This window comes from Octopus sinensis, linkage group LG13, assembly GCF_006345805.1.
Source record: "Octopus sinensis linkage group LG13, ASM634580v1, whole genome shotgun sequence".
NCBI lineage: Eukaryota > Metazoa > Mollusca > Cephalopoda > Octopoda > Octopodidae > Octopus > Octopus sinensis.
Window position 1 is genome coordinate 57,137,919 of NC_043009.1, and position 13,246 is coordinate 57,151,164.

The 13,246-nt window shown below is 36.4% G+C and overlaps 1 long non-coding RNA gene across 1 annotated transcript; it reads left to right on the top strand.

Annotated features, from left to right (window-relative positions):
* Positions 1-1,686: 1,686 nt before the first annotated feature.
* LOC118765826 lies at positions 1,687-12,755 on the top strand. Its single transcript, XR_005001710.1, has 2 exons — positions 1,687-1,733; positions 12,598-12,755. It is a non-coding gene; the product is annotated as an uncharacterized LOC118765826 (long non-coding RNA).
* Positions 12,756-13,246: the final 491 nt, after the last annotated feature.

The window sequence follows — 13,246 nt, forward strand, 5'->3', positions numbered from 1 at the left end:
TAAAGACAGGCGAGATTTCGTTTGGCGGGCTAACGATTCTGTCGACTCGCCGCCCTAATAATGATAACGATAATAATTATCATTTCTATTATTTGCCACAAGGGCTTGCCTAGAACAACACCGAATGACATGACACAAATATAAAAGACAACACAAGACGAGACAAAGGGGTTTCAGCGTGTAAACAATAAATAAGAAATAAAAATTAAACAAAATTAAACCCCCAATAGGTGAGGCGCTTTAAGGTTTTCGTGGGAAAATCCACAAAAGCCACGGGTGTCTGATTAACAGGACAAGAGCCCTTCATTTATTTCTCACAGGTGTACACTCAGAATGAGTCCTTTCACACTGGCCATTCTTCTAACATTCACCCACCTTTCAACAAACTTGCTACAAAGCAACACTTCCCTCTCCATCCTCAACTTCCTTTTCAAGTGAAACTTGAAAAAGTTGTTGAGGGCTTGGCCAAAGAGGAAAGTGTCTGACTTTAGCCCATTCAGACGAGTCCACCATACTACCTCTTTCGCTACAGCCACCAGACAAATAAAAACTACCTGCCTCTTCTGGTCATAGGAGGGCGGCGGGGCAATCTTCACTATGGATTCAGCTGATAGTCTGATCCTTGGGGACAGCTGTCAAGTATTGATAGTTGACCCTATCAAAGGCTTTAGATTGATCTAAATTGATCAGAGCCCCACCCATGCCAGCTTCGTTACCCACCCTCTCTATGAAGTGGAGGTTGTCGTGAATAGTTCTGGTTGAGATAGCTTATGTTTGCGCCCCGCCAACCAGCTTGTCCATGACAAGCACCAACCTCTTGGCTAACACCTTGGCCAAAATCTTCAACTCTGCATTGAGCAGAGTGATGCACCTGAAATTTTCTATAACGCCCCCTTGTTTGGATCCTTTCTCAGCAGTGCCACTACACCTCGACAGACAAAAGTGAGAATTCTCCCATTCTGCTGCCAGTTGCAGTAGACGTCTGCTAAGAGGCCCGCAAACAAGTCTGGCATTGAAATATAAAGCTCGTAGGGCAGACTATCCAAACCCGGCGATCTGTCTCTCGTGCAGCTCTTCATCACTTCCTGTATCTCCGCGAGTGTTATCGGCCTTTCGCAGCACTCCGCGTCACTCGCCGAGAGTCGTGGCAGGCCGTCCAGATACACACCGAAGTCTGCCCTGTTATCCATCCTACCATTTGTCCTGAACAGTCGAGCAAAGTGCTGCTGAAAAGCCGCACACATCTGTTTTGGTTCGAACACCTTGCATCCATTCTGGACCGCCAAAGACCAAATGGTGGCTTTATTGCCACTTTTCGCCTCCACCACGCGAGCCCATCGTGGACGCCTTCGTTCCCTCCCTGCTTAGGGAACGTGCCGTATCTCTGACAATGCAGCCTTTGTGTTTGGCGTCGAAAAACCTCATCGCCAACACGTCAGTTGCGATGCCTGACCAATCCTTTCTACAATAAGCACAACGCCTGAAATTTAGGTGGAGAGGTTAAGTCAATTACATCAACTCTAGTACTCAATTGGTACTTAATTTATCGACCCCGAAAGAATGAAAGGCAAAATCGACCTCGGCGGAACTTGAACTCAGAACGTAGCGACGGGCGAAATAACACTGAGCATTTCGTCCAGCACACAAATGATTCTGCCAGCTCGCCGCCTTAATAATAATAATAATAATATAATAATAATAATAATAATAATAATAATAATAATAATAATAATGTTTTCTTTATTGGCTACGAGGATCAAACACAAAATAAATAGAAACAAGGCAACGCAAGGGACAAGTAGAGCGTGGCACAAAACTTAGTGTGTAAAATTAAAGGAACAATTAACAACAAAAATTCCTCCCCAAAATTCCCCAAAAGGGAGGAGTTTCACCCAAGGACAACCGATGAATCCCATACATCCTGTTACCCTGACTGCCAAGGGCACTTCAGCGGGTGCCTCTCCCCTCACTTCCTCCGGTTTACAAGTTTTATGTTCAGAGTAGGCCCATTCACGTAGGCCAACCGTCACACCACGCTCCGTATGATAACGACAATAATTACAACATCAAATAATTTCCCCATTACTGCAACAGCGGAGTAAGCTCTTTCTTAGACATTTTGTCACAAAAATCAACGAGCAAAATTGCTCTCAGTGAAACCAGGAACATAATATTGAATAATATTCTTCTTCCTCCAAAGTCATGGCTCGTACCTTTTCCTTCTATCGGACCCTTAAAGACAAGAAGGGAATAAAAAGAAAACTGAAAAGGGTTTTGGAATAATTGTGCAGGAAAGCTTGGAGAATAATTGGTGGATGCGAGAGTGCTTGTTATCTATGTGGGAGGATATGCGGATGTTTTATAAATGTGTAGAGAATCCCAGAGCTTGATGGAATCGTTGCACTCACCAACATCTACAACCACAAGTACCGTTACAGGTAAATTCCTCAATTCTGGAAACTGGGAAAAATTATAACAATTTTAAGCACTTCGCCTAAGAAGAAGAGAATGGTGGGAACGAGGATGAGGAGGGGGGGACTGAAGAATTCAGGATAGTTTTGTCCTTTGAAAATAGGAGAATCTATGTTGAATATCGTCATCTTTGGTATCGTCTGCTCCAGGCAAATCTATTTGTTTTTCATATCTCTTTTCTTCCAACACGCGCGCGCGCACACACATACACTACGAAGAAATTCAGTTTGTTTAAAAGATGTCTCCTGAAAAGTCAGATGTAGAGTAAGACATTGAAACAAAGACGCGTGCACGTGGGTATGTATGATCTAAAAGATTCAGCTGGGGCAATATTTAACTAAAATAGCAATCTATGCATCATACCTATTGTATACACATTATCGTTAGGCCATGTTACTGCAGTATTTTTTCTAAGATAAAGCCTGTTATGGACGAGATGTGTTAAAAACCAATAAATATTAGAGAGACCAAAAAGTCGTTCCAACGGCAGCCGGCAACAACGCCAGGTGTATTTCTACCTGTCTGAATATTTAACCCAGCAAATGCACAAGGCCAGCAATTTCAAGATGAACGGTTAAAGTCGATCAATTGCTACATATTTTATCGATCTTGAAATGATGAAAGGTAAAGTCGACCTCGGCGGAACTTGAATTCTGAACGTAAGGATAGTCGAAATGAGAGAACGGATAAGAGAGGAGGAAAAAACGAGAGAAGGAGATAAAAAGAATTAGAGAAAGGAAGAGAGAAAACGAAAGAGTAATAGAATAGAATAGAAGTGTCGCATCAGAATTATCAAGATAAAACTTACTTGGAAATGGATGCGTGACATTCAATCATATAATAATATGAATAATACATACATACATACATATATATATATACACATACATACATGTATATACATACACATACATACATATACATACACATACATATATATATACACACATACATATATATATACACACATACATATATATATACACACATACATATATATATAGACACATTGAAAAGACTGCCTCCACGCGCTGCTACTACACTTTCGTCCTTGCCAGCAAAAGGCTTTTTCGTTCGTCCCCCTGTGTGGTTGATTTCCTGTATAGTATTCTTTTTATTTTCTCGTTTTGTAACTAATTGTACTTTTTGTACATGTATTTTTATTTTTGCAGTTTTATTGTTTGTCTATGACAGAAAAAAGGCTTTTTCGTTCGTCCTCTTGTGTGTTTGTTTTTGTACATGTATCTCGTTTTGTAACTAATTGTATTTTTTGTACATGTATTTTTATTTTTGCAGTTTTATTGTTCGTCTATGCCAGAAAAAAGGCTTTTTCGTTCGTCCTCTTGTGTGTTTGTTTTTGTACATGTATTTTAATTTTGCAGTCTTATTGTTACGTCTTGTTTGTGTTCGTACTCATTTTGCCCCGCTGCTTGGAATTTTATTTTAATTCTCTCGCAGGAAGGCCTATTGGATTAGTGTTCTGTTATGCCTTCGAAACATGCCTGACTCCTCTAGCGACAGCTGATGACGGGGGTTTTGTCTTTGTAGCTCGTCCTGTATTTGTTTTTCGTTTTCTTGTTTTTCGTTTTCCGTTTTCTTGTTTTTTGTTTTTTGGTTTTTTCCGTTTCTACGTCTTATTGTGATGTCCTGTACTCCCGTATAATTATTTATATATGCATGTATATATACATGTAGATGTAGGTACGTACATATATGTTTGTATGTATGCATATATTTTTATTTATCTCCTATATATATATATATATATACACACACACTAACTTTTACAAAGAAAAAGTAGACAGTGATTTCTTGGTAGCTTCGTCGAAGAGGGAGTGCAATAGAACGGAAACAAAGACGTTAAAATAAAGGAAGTTTAAGAAAATAGAATGAAGTGAAAAAATAACCCTGGGAAATTATAGCTGTCGGTGAGAAGATTTTGTAAAAATTATGTGAAGAAAAATATACAGCAAGAAATAAATAAATTAAGAATAGAAGTTGTAAAAAATAATGTGACCGGCGGTAAAACTAAAGACAAAAGTAAACTTAATGTAACAACAGATCTGAGGCAGACGTATTTGCTTTGTAGCAGACGACATCAGAAACGAACTGATTTGCTTGTAGCAGACGATGTCCAAGATGGCAATATTCAACATAGATTCTTATAATTTCAACGGATACAACTATCCTATCTTTCTCTATAGTTCATCGGTTCTCTCCATTTTCCCCCTTTAGAAAAAAAAAATCAAGTTCAAAATATCGACAGCTACCGCCGTCTGTCCCTTTTTTTCAACCTCTCTTTTCTCTTTTATTTGTTTCAGTCATTTGACTGCGGCCATGCTGGAGCACCGCCTTTAGTCGAGCAAATCGATCCCAGGACTTATTCTTTGAAAGCCTAGTACTTATTCTATCGGTGTCTTTTGCCGAACCGCTAAGTAACGGGGACGTAAACACGCCAGCATCGGTTGTCAAGCGATATTGGGGGGACAAATAGACACACAAACACATATATATAGCTACATATACATATATACAACGGGCTTCTTTCAGTTTCCGTCTACCAAATCCACTCACAAGGCTTTGGTCGGCCCGAGGCTATAGTAGAAGACACTTGCTCAAGTTGCCACGCAGTGAGACTGAACCCGGAACCATGTGGTTGGTAAGCAAGCTACTTACCACACAGCCACTGTATTACTTTCGAGGAACCATTTTTACTTAATCTAAATGAAAATCGTCCTAGAACGATCAAAGAAATGTTAAGCTTTCATCCGCAAGTCAAACTATTTACGATGAGCGAATGACAACAAAACCATAACCTTGATATGTAACACTGGTGGTCGATCGCAGTAACACTGAACAGAAAAAAATTATAGCCAAAAAAATACGAGTTTTATTTTCTGTATGGCAATTCTGTTGACCAAAACACAATCAACTTAACAGCTGATCTGAAAGGAGATAAAATTGAAATATGGTGTGTATATATATATATATATATATTATATATATATATATATATATATACCATATTTCAATTTTATCTCCTTTCAGATCAGCTGTTAAGTTATATATATATATATATATATATATATATATATATATATATATATATACAAATATATATATATATAACGATGTTTGTGTGTGATAAATTTATGGTTTCATATGTTATTGCAGTATACTGTCACTTCATTGTATTTACAAGCAGAGAATAATATATTTCTCCCTACGAAACCACTTCAAAATATCTTTCAATAACTGTGTAAAGTAACATAATAAAAAGCTTTTCTTCCACAAAATCTAACTTGTAAAATAGGAGTGGATCTTATTCGCCGGCAAATACAGTGTGTGTGTGTGTGTGTGTGAATTTTTTTATACGTGTGTCACCAGTGTATTGATTCGGTTGAATAGATGTTGATGCAAAAAAAAAAACAAAACAAAAAAAAAACTCAAAATACAAAAACTCCGTTGATATTTTAAATACTAAAATATTTTTATCGTTAACAAAAAGGTAAAATTTTATATTGACACCTGCACGATTTTCACTAAGAAAAAAATAACCTCTGATTTTTTTTTTTTTTTTTTTTTGCGTGGAATCAATTACCTTGACCTAATATGCTGCAAATCCTTTATTTTGGTTCGGAAAAAGAGTAGGGGGGCGAAGGGGTGGCGGTGGGGACCCCGCCCATTCCGGAATAATTAGAAATTTTTTTTTTTTACGTTTAATGAATTCCTGTGACTTCCTAATATGCTACAGAACCCTTTGTGGGGTCCGGAAAACGGGGTGGGGTGAGGTGGAAGCCTCGGAATATATCTTAATTGTTGTGTGAGAAAGTATATATATTCTGATGATAAAATATAGCATCTTTCAAAAACATCCTAAATTTAAAGACTATATCTTGTGTGTTTAAGAAAAAAAATATATTTTACAGAAATAAATTTTCCAGAGTTACACGGGTCATTATTAAATATATCCTCCCTCGCCCCACTTTTTTTCTGAACCAAAATAAGGGATTTGCAGCATATTAGGAGGTCAGGGTATACTTGATTCCATGCATAAAATCCGAGTTTAAAAATATTTTTCTTAGTGAAAATTGTGCAGGTGTTAATATAAAAATTTACCTGAGATGGTGCCAGATCAGGTTAGGACAATAGGACAATAGGATCAGGTTAGGACAATAGGACAATAGGATCAGGTTAGGACAATAGTAGTCGTGTAATTCTAGCAACTCAGTGGTTTTGCTGTGTCATCGTTGTCACCATCTATTGGTCTTGATGTACTGTCACAGTGCTTGCAGTTGACCACCACTACTGTCCTATGAACTCTGCTGGTTAGTAGGTAAAACGCACAACATACAGCTAATTTTATCAGAAAAAGCACGCCAAAGATAAAATTGTTTAATCAGATCCAGTTTTACCAAATAACAGAGTGGTCTTGTTTCTATATCATGAACTATTTCGTCCAATGTATCCTTCTTATTTGAGACACTAGGGTGTGATGAGGGAATCTGACTGCTAATTCTAACAAGCTGAATGACCACGTAGAAGTTAATTTTTTTTACCTCTGTTAGTGACGCACATTTTCTAGATATTGGAGGAAACAGAGTTCTTCATCTCTGTAAATAGCAAGTGGGAAGAAATATGGCCAGTGCATAGAATCATCTAACCCCTGAACCCTTTTAGGTAGGTTAGAGATCAGGGGAGTACATTGTGACAGGTGTATTTAGCACAGAACCAGTAATTAGAAATTCAAGGAAGAGACCTGAAAGCTTTTTTCAGGGCCCTTGGAGTCAACTGACTTGAAATACCAGCCAGGCTAAGCTTTGAACAAAGAAGTTTAGCCTTGGGTGTTATTGTAAGTTTGAAAATGCAGTTGAAGCGCAAATACAATTTTTGAGGGAGTTTCACACAAATCCACTTGCTTGACTTAGCATCATTTGAATTAGGGATCAGTTTAAAGCAAACAGAACTGTTCAGAAATGTCCACAAAATATACTCCCAAAGACTACAGTTATTGACGTACCCCACAGAATGAGAAAAGGTTCTAAACCCATATTGCCAGGGCTCAAGAAAATCTGTGCAGTAAGCAAATTATGAGATGGGAAGTTTAAAGTCCATCGCATTTTGAGGCATTATCACTGGAAAAATTATGTTCCAAGAATAGTCTATTATTTCAACGATGATCTGAGCCAAACAGTGAAGTTTTGCAAGTGGTGCTTGGCAAGATGTATAGATGTACATTTTCCAACAAAGATCTTGGGGTGATGAGGCTGCATTTAAATTAAACAGCTTAATTAACAGTCATAATTTGCACTTGAGAATACGTATATTATGGATGAACATCCTGTTAATTTTCCATGAGTTTGATTATGGTGCAGCTTATCATTAAAAGAATTGGACCATTCTTTTTTTGATCCTACTGTGACAGGCCCCGTTTACTTGAACTTGCTGCGACAATATCACGCCAAGCATTTAAGAGAACTTTGAAGATGTAAAGTTTATAACCAGCAAGATGGGACACTACCACACTATCATAGTAATGTAAGGACTGACTTTGATAAACAGGTGTATTTGGCAAAATATTTCAATAAAATATCCTGTGTTCACCTGACCTGAAACTATTACACTTTTTTTTTATGAAGATACTTAAAAGATAAAGTTTACAGTACTTATAGGCGCAGGAGTGGCTGTGTGGTAAGTAGCTTGCTTACGAACCACATGGTTCCAAGTTCATTCCCACTGCGTGGCACCTTGGGCAAGTGTCTTCTACTATAGCCTTGGGCCGACCAAAGCCTTGTGAGTGGATTTGGCAGACGGAAACTGAAAGAAGCCTGTCGTATATATGTGTATTCGTGTTTGTCCCCACATCATTTGACAACCGATGCTGGCATGTTTACGACCCCGAAACTTAGCGGTTTGGCAAAAAGGACCAATAGAATAAGTACTAGGCTTACAAAGAATAAGTCCTGGGGTCGATTTGTTCGACTAAAGGCGGTACTCCAGCATGGCCACAGTCAAATGACTGAATGAAGTAAAAGAGTACAAAAACAGCAATAGTTGACAAATTGGGGGCAGCTATTGAATAAGAATGTCCACAAATACTGAACGAAATGTTTCTTGATGTTTGCAATTCTTATGTTTCCTCTAACTAGTAGTACCTGGTCCAGAATGGTCATCAGTTTGAAAACAGGTAATTATAAAGGTAAAATTAAAAAAACTCTATAGATTTCTATTAAATTTTGAAAATGATATGGATTTTGACAAATATCACCAACTTTATAATCATCCAAAATATATACTCTTTTACTTGTTTCAGTCATTTATTTGTGGCCATGCTGGAGCACCACCTTTAGTTGAACAAATCGACCCCAGGGCTTATTCGTTGTAAGCCTAGTACTTATTCTATTAGTCTCTTTTGCCAAACCGCTAAGTTACGGGGATATAAACACACCAGGATCGGTTGTCAAGCGATGTTGGGGGGAAAAATACAGACACACAAACATACATATATATGACTGGCTTCTTTCGGTTTCTGTCAACCAAATCCACTCGCAAGGCTTTGGTCGGCCCGAGGCTATAGTAGAAGACACTTGCCCAAGGTGCCATGCAGTGGGACTGAAATCGGAACCATGTGGTTCATAAGCAAGCTACTTACCACACAGCCACTCCTATGCCTATATGTACATTTTTTTAAGCACACCCTGTATATGTATCAAAAGCAAAGAATGTGTTTGCAGAGTATTTTCACAGCCAGGCTTCCTAATGTTAACATTTCAGTCTTGATTCATACTGTTGTGCATAAAACACAGACATGTATGTGCATAAATATTGAGTTCTTTACCAGCTTTCGAAATATCTTATATATCACAAAATATGTGACATTAGAACTAAGCTGAAAAGGAAACAATGGAAATAGAAATACCATAAGCACAATTGTGTTTTGTTTCAGTGTGTATGAGAGCAAAGGCATAAGACAGAGACAGAAAGCATACAAACTTAAAACCAGTTCAAATATGTTTGAGAGATATTATAACCTGTAAAAACATTTTACTGCAGTTTGTTGTGGAGAACAAAATGTTAAAACACCATTGTCAGCTCACAACAAACTGCAGTGAAAAGCAGGTTCAAACATCACTTTATACTTTCTATCACAGTCTCATGCATCTGCTCACATATTTGTTCCAGCCTGGTGGCCTACGCATGCAATCAGTAAATAATATTCATTGATTTATGGATATAGGAAGCTTTACTTCATAATCAGCTGAGTTGCCTCCCTTGGTATCTGGAGCTGAAGAGAACAAAAGTTTTAGAAATGTATCCATGAGTCCAATAGGGAGTGCTCTGACTATGTTGTTTTAACACCTTTTTGTCTTAAGCCAGCTTTTCTCCTTGACAAGCTGTAGTGAAAGGCCTTTATAGGGTCAAATAACTCTCAAACAAATGTGATCAGGTCTTACATGTACATGAGCATGCATATATATATATATATATATATGATAGGTCGGTAGCCACAACACACATTTTTTTTCTCTCCTTGTTTCTTTCTGTGGAAGAGCGTAGGCTCGAAACGTTAAAGACTTTTTCAATTCCCGAGCGTTATACTAATACATCTGTTTGTTTTCTACACCACCTGTCTTCGTCTGGTGCTGCTTTTCTCACAGATGGTGCCTAACTGACCCTACTGTACTGTGTAGTTGACAAAATCAAAAACAGACAATGCACATGCGTAAAATTACAAATATAAAATGATGACAATTTACCCATCGCACCCTGCATGTGTGTATATATATATTTAAAACATTATTCACTTGTGGTGGGTAGGTTGTCTCCCCTGTCAGTAAATATAAAATGTGCCTCTGTGGCTAAAGTGCTTTGACTCTTATTTCTAGTAATACCGGTGCTCCCTGCACCCTTTGTCACTTTTTAGTGATGGGGAATTGTTTCCTTTTTTGCTATTGAAATGCATCTAGCCACTTAACCCATGCTAGCATGGAAAATGGACGTTAAACGATGATGATTAATTAATTTAATTTAATGTATATAGATAAAATTATAGTATTTAGTTTTCACTTAATGTATATTTTGTATTATATATATATATATATATATATATATATATATATATATTTATTTGTTTTAAATATTTTAATTAATTGTATTTTATTTCCTAATAATAATGAGATATTATAGTTTATTATTCTTTTCTTATATATGTTAAAATTTTATTTTTATAGATATAATAAATATTTATACCTTTTTATTCCATTTTTTTATTTACACAAATTTAAAATATTTCGTACTTTACAAGATTATATACATATATTTATTAATTTATCTTATTAATTATTTTATTGTTTTTATCTTTAACCTGAAGAGTGACTATATTTATATTGAAGTAATTTTACTATTATCATTTCTTAAATATAGCCACGAAACACGTGTAGTTATTCTACCAAATATATAGATTTTATTTATTATTTTGCACATTACTTAATCATTGGTATATGTTTTATCTTATATTTAATCTTTCTATAAGATGTAATTTTTCTAAATGGTACAATATATATATGTGTGTATGTGTGTGCAGTATAGTGTTCTTGTTTAGCTCCAGATCAGCCCTGATCAAAGACATTCCTGTAGTAACCATCCCATCTTTTTCCCTGAGTTAAGAACTCAGAACCACAATATTCATTTCAGTGAGTAATGTTCAACAAATTACAAATAAATACAAATTTTACTTAATGAAAAATTACATATGAAATACAATGAAAGAATCGATTTGAAAATAATGATCTCTCTTATCTTTCTAGTAGTCAATCTGCACAAAAATTTTGTTGCGCAAATTTTTGTCCACACACCCCCATGACATAATGTGTGTGCACCGAATGTATAATAAAAGTATTATTATCATAATTATTATTATTTACTACATCATTTTAGGTAACTAACATATTGTACACTCAATTTCCTGTATATGCATTAATTTCTCTCATAAGACATGTGCAAACACACAGCTTAGAGAGAACAGTGGAACGTTTGTTGTCCATGTATTGAATGACAGTGAACAATAACTGTAATCAAGCTAACAAAGGGTCCTCCATGTGATTGACTTGCTAGAAACAACAGCCAAATTCATTCAAATCGTACTGTTTAAAATGAACCAAAAAGGTACTAACACTCTTTTTCTCTCCCTCCAACTAGGGTAACCATCTATTTCCTCTACAGCAAAACATCTGTTTCTCTCCCTCTGTCATATGCTTACCTTTCACCACCAGGCATAGAGCCACTGCCTTCTATACCACCCCACCTTTCAAAGGATTTTTTTTATTCTCATAAGTTTTTTACTGGTGCCATGTAAAAAGCATCCAGTCCACTCTGTAAAGTGGTTGGCTTTTGAAAGGCCATTCATTAGTAAAAACCATGCCAAAGGAGACCTCACTGGTACTAATGCCACATAAAAAACACCCAGTTCACTCTGTAAAGTGTTTGGCATTAGGAAGGGCATCCAGACATAGAAACCATTCCAGAGCAGACAGTGGAGCTTTATGCAGTCTTCTAACTTGCCCAGTTTCTGTCAAACCATCCAACCAATGCTAGCATGGTAGACAGATTTAAATGATGATGATGGTGATGATAATGATGATGGATAATGTAGAGTGAAAAGAAAAAGATATGGGATAGTTACAATGGCAATGCCTTTGATTGTGGGTTTAACCCTTTAGTATTTAAACCGGCCATATCCGGCCAAAATAGTTAATCTGCTTTATGTTCAAACTGATCAGATCCAGGCTCTCACACCTACCCTACAATGTTATTCTACATTAAGTAATTACACCATCAAGATCTTGAAGATATGAGATAATGCATGATTAATTCAAATCAATGGGAATCAATAGGCATTATGCTTGACTGAATAATCTGAACACTAAAGGGTTAAGGCTCATTAAGAACTGGCTTGGGAAGGGAATTAAAGAATAACTGCAACAGAGAATATTCTAATAACTGCAATAAGTTCGAAGTAGTTGTTTTCGGCGAAAACCTTTATGAACAACCATACATCCTTGGAGAATAAGAAAGACATGAACAAGAGGTGAGATATTTAATAATATTATTAATAATAATAATAAGAAGAATGACAATTTAGTTATACAGGGGAAGTGGATGTTGTGATGTCGATGCTTTTCCCCAGGGCATTAGCAAAATAAGTGAAGCTGTTTCAGCCAGGAATCAAAACCTACTCAGATTTCACTGTATAATAATAATAATAATAATAATAATAATAATAATAATAATAATTAACAAAACAAAAATGATGATTTCTAAAATATGCACAAGGCCTCAAATTTGGAAAGGGGAAGTGCAGTCGATTATATTGACTCCTGTACTTGACTGCAACTTATTGACCCTAGAAGGATAAAAAGCAACGTTGACCCCCACCTAACTTCTGAAGGATTTGAACTCAGAACATAAAGGGACGTAACTAAACCAGCCTTATAATAATGTTTCTAATTTAAAATAATAATAATAATAATAATCCTTTCTACAACAGGCACAAGGCCTGAAATTTTTTTTTAGGGGAGAGGGTTAGTTGATTACATTGACCCCAGTGCTTAACTGGTACTTATTTCATCAGCCCCAAAAGGACGAAAGGCAAAGTTGACCTCGGCAGAATTTGAACTCAGAGCACAGAGATGGATGAAATACAGATAAGCTTTTTGCGATAAATAATAATAATAATAATAATAATAATAATAATAATAATAATCCTGATGCAGTA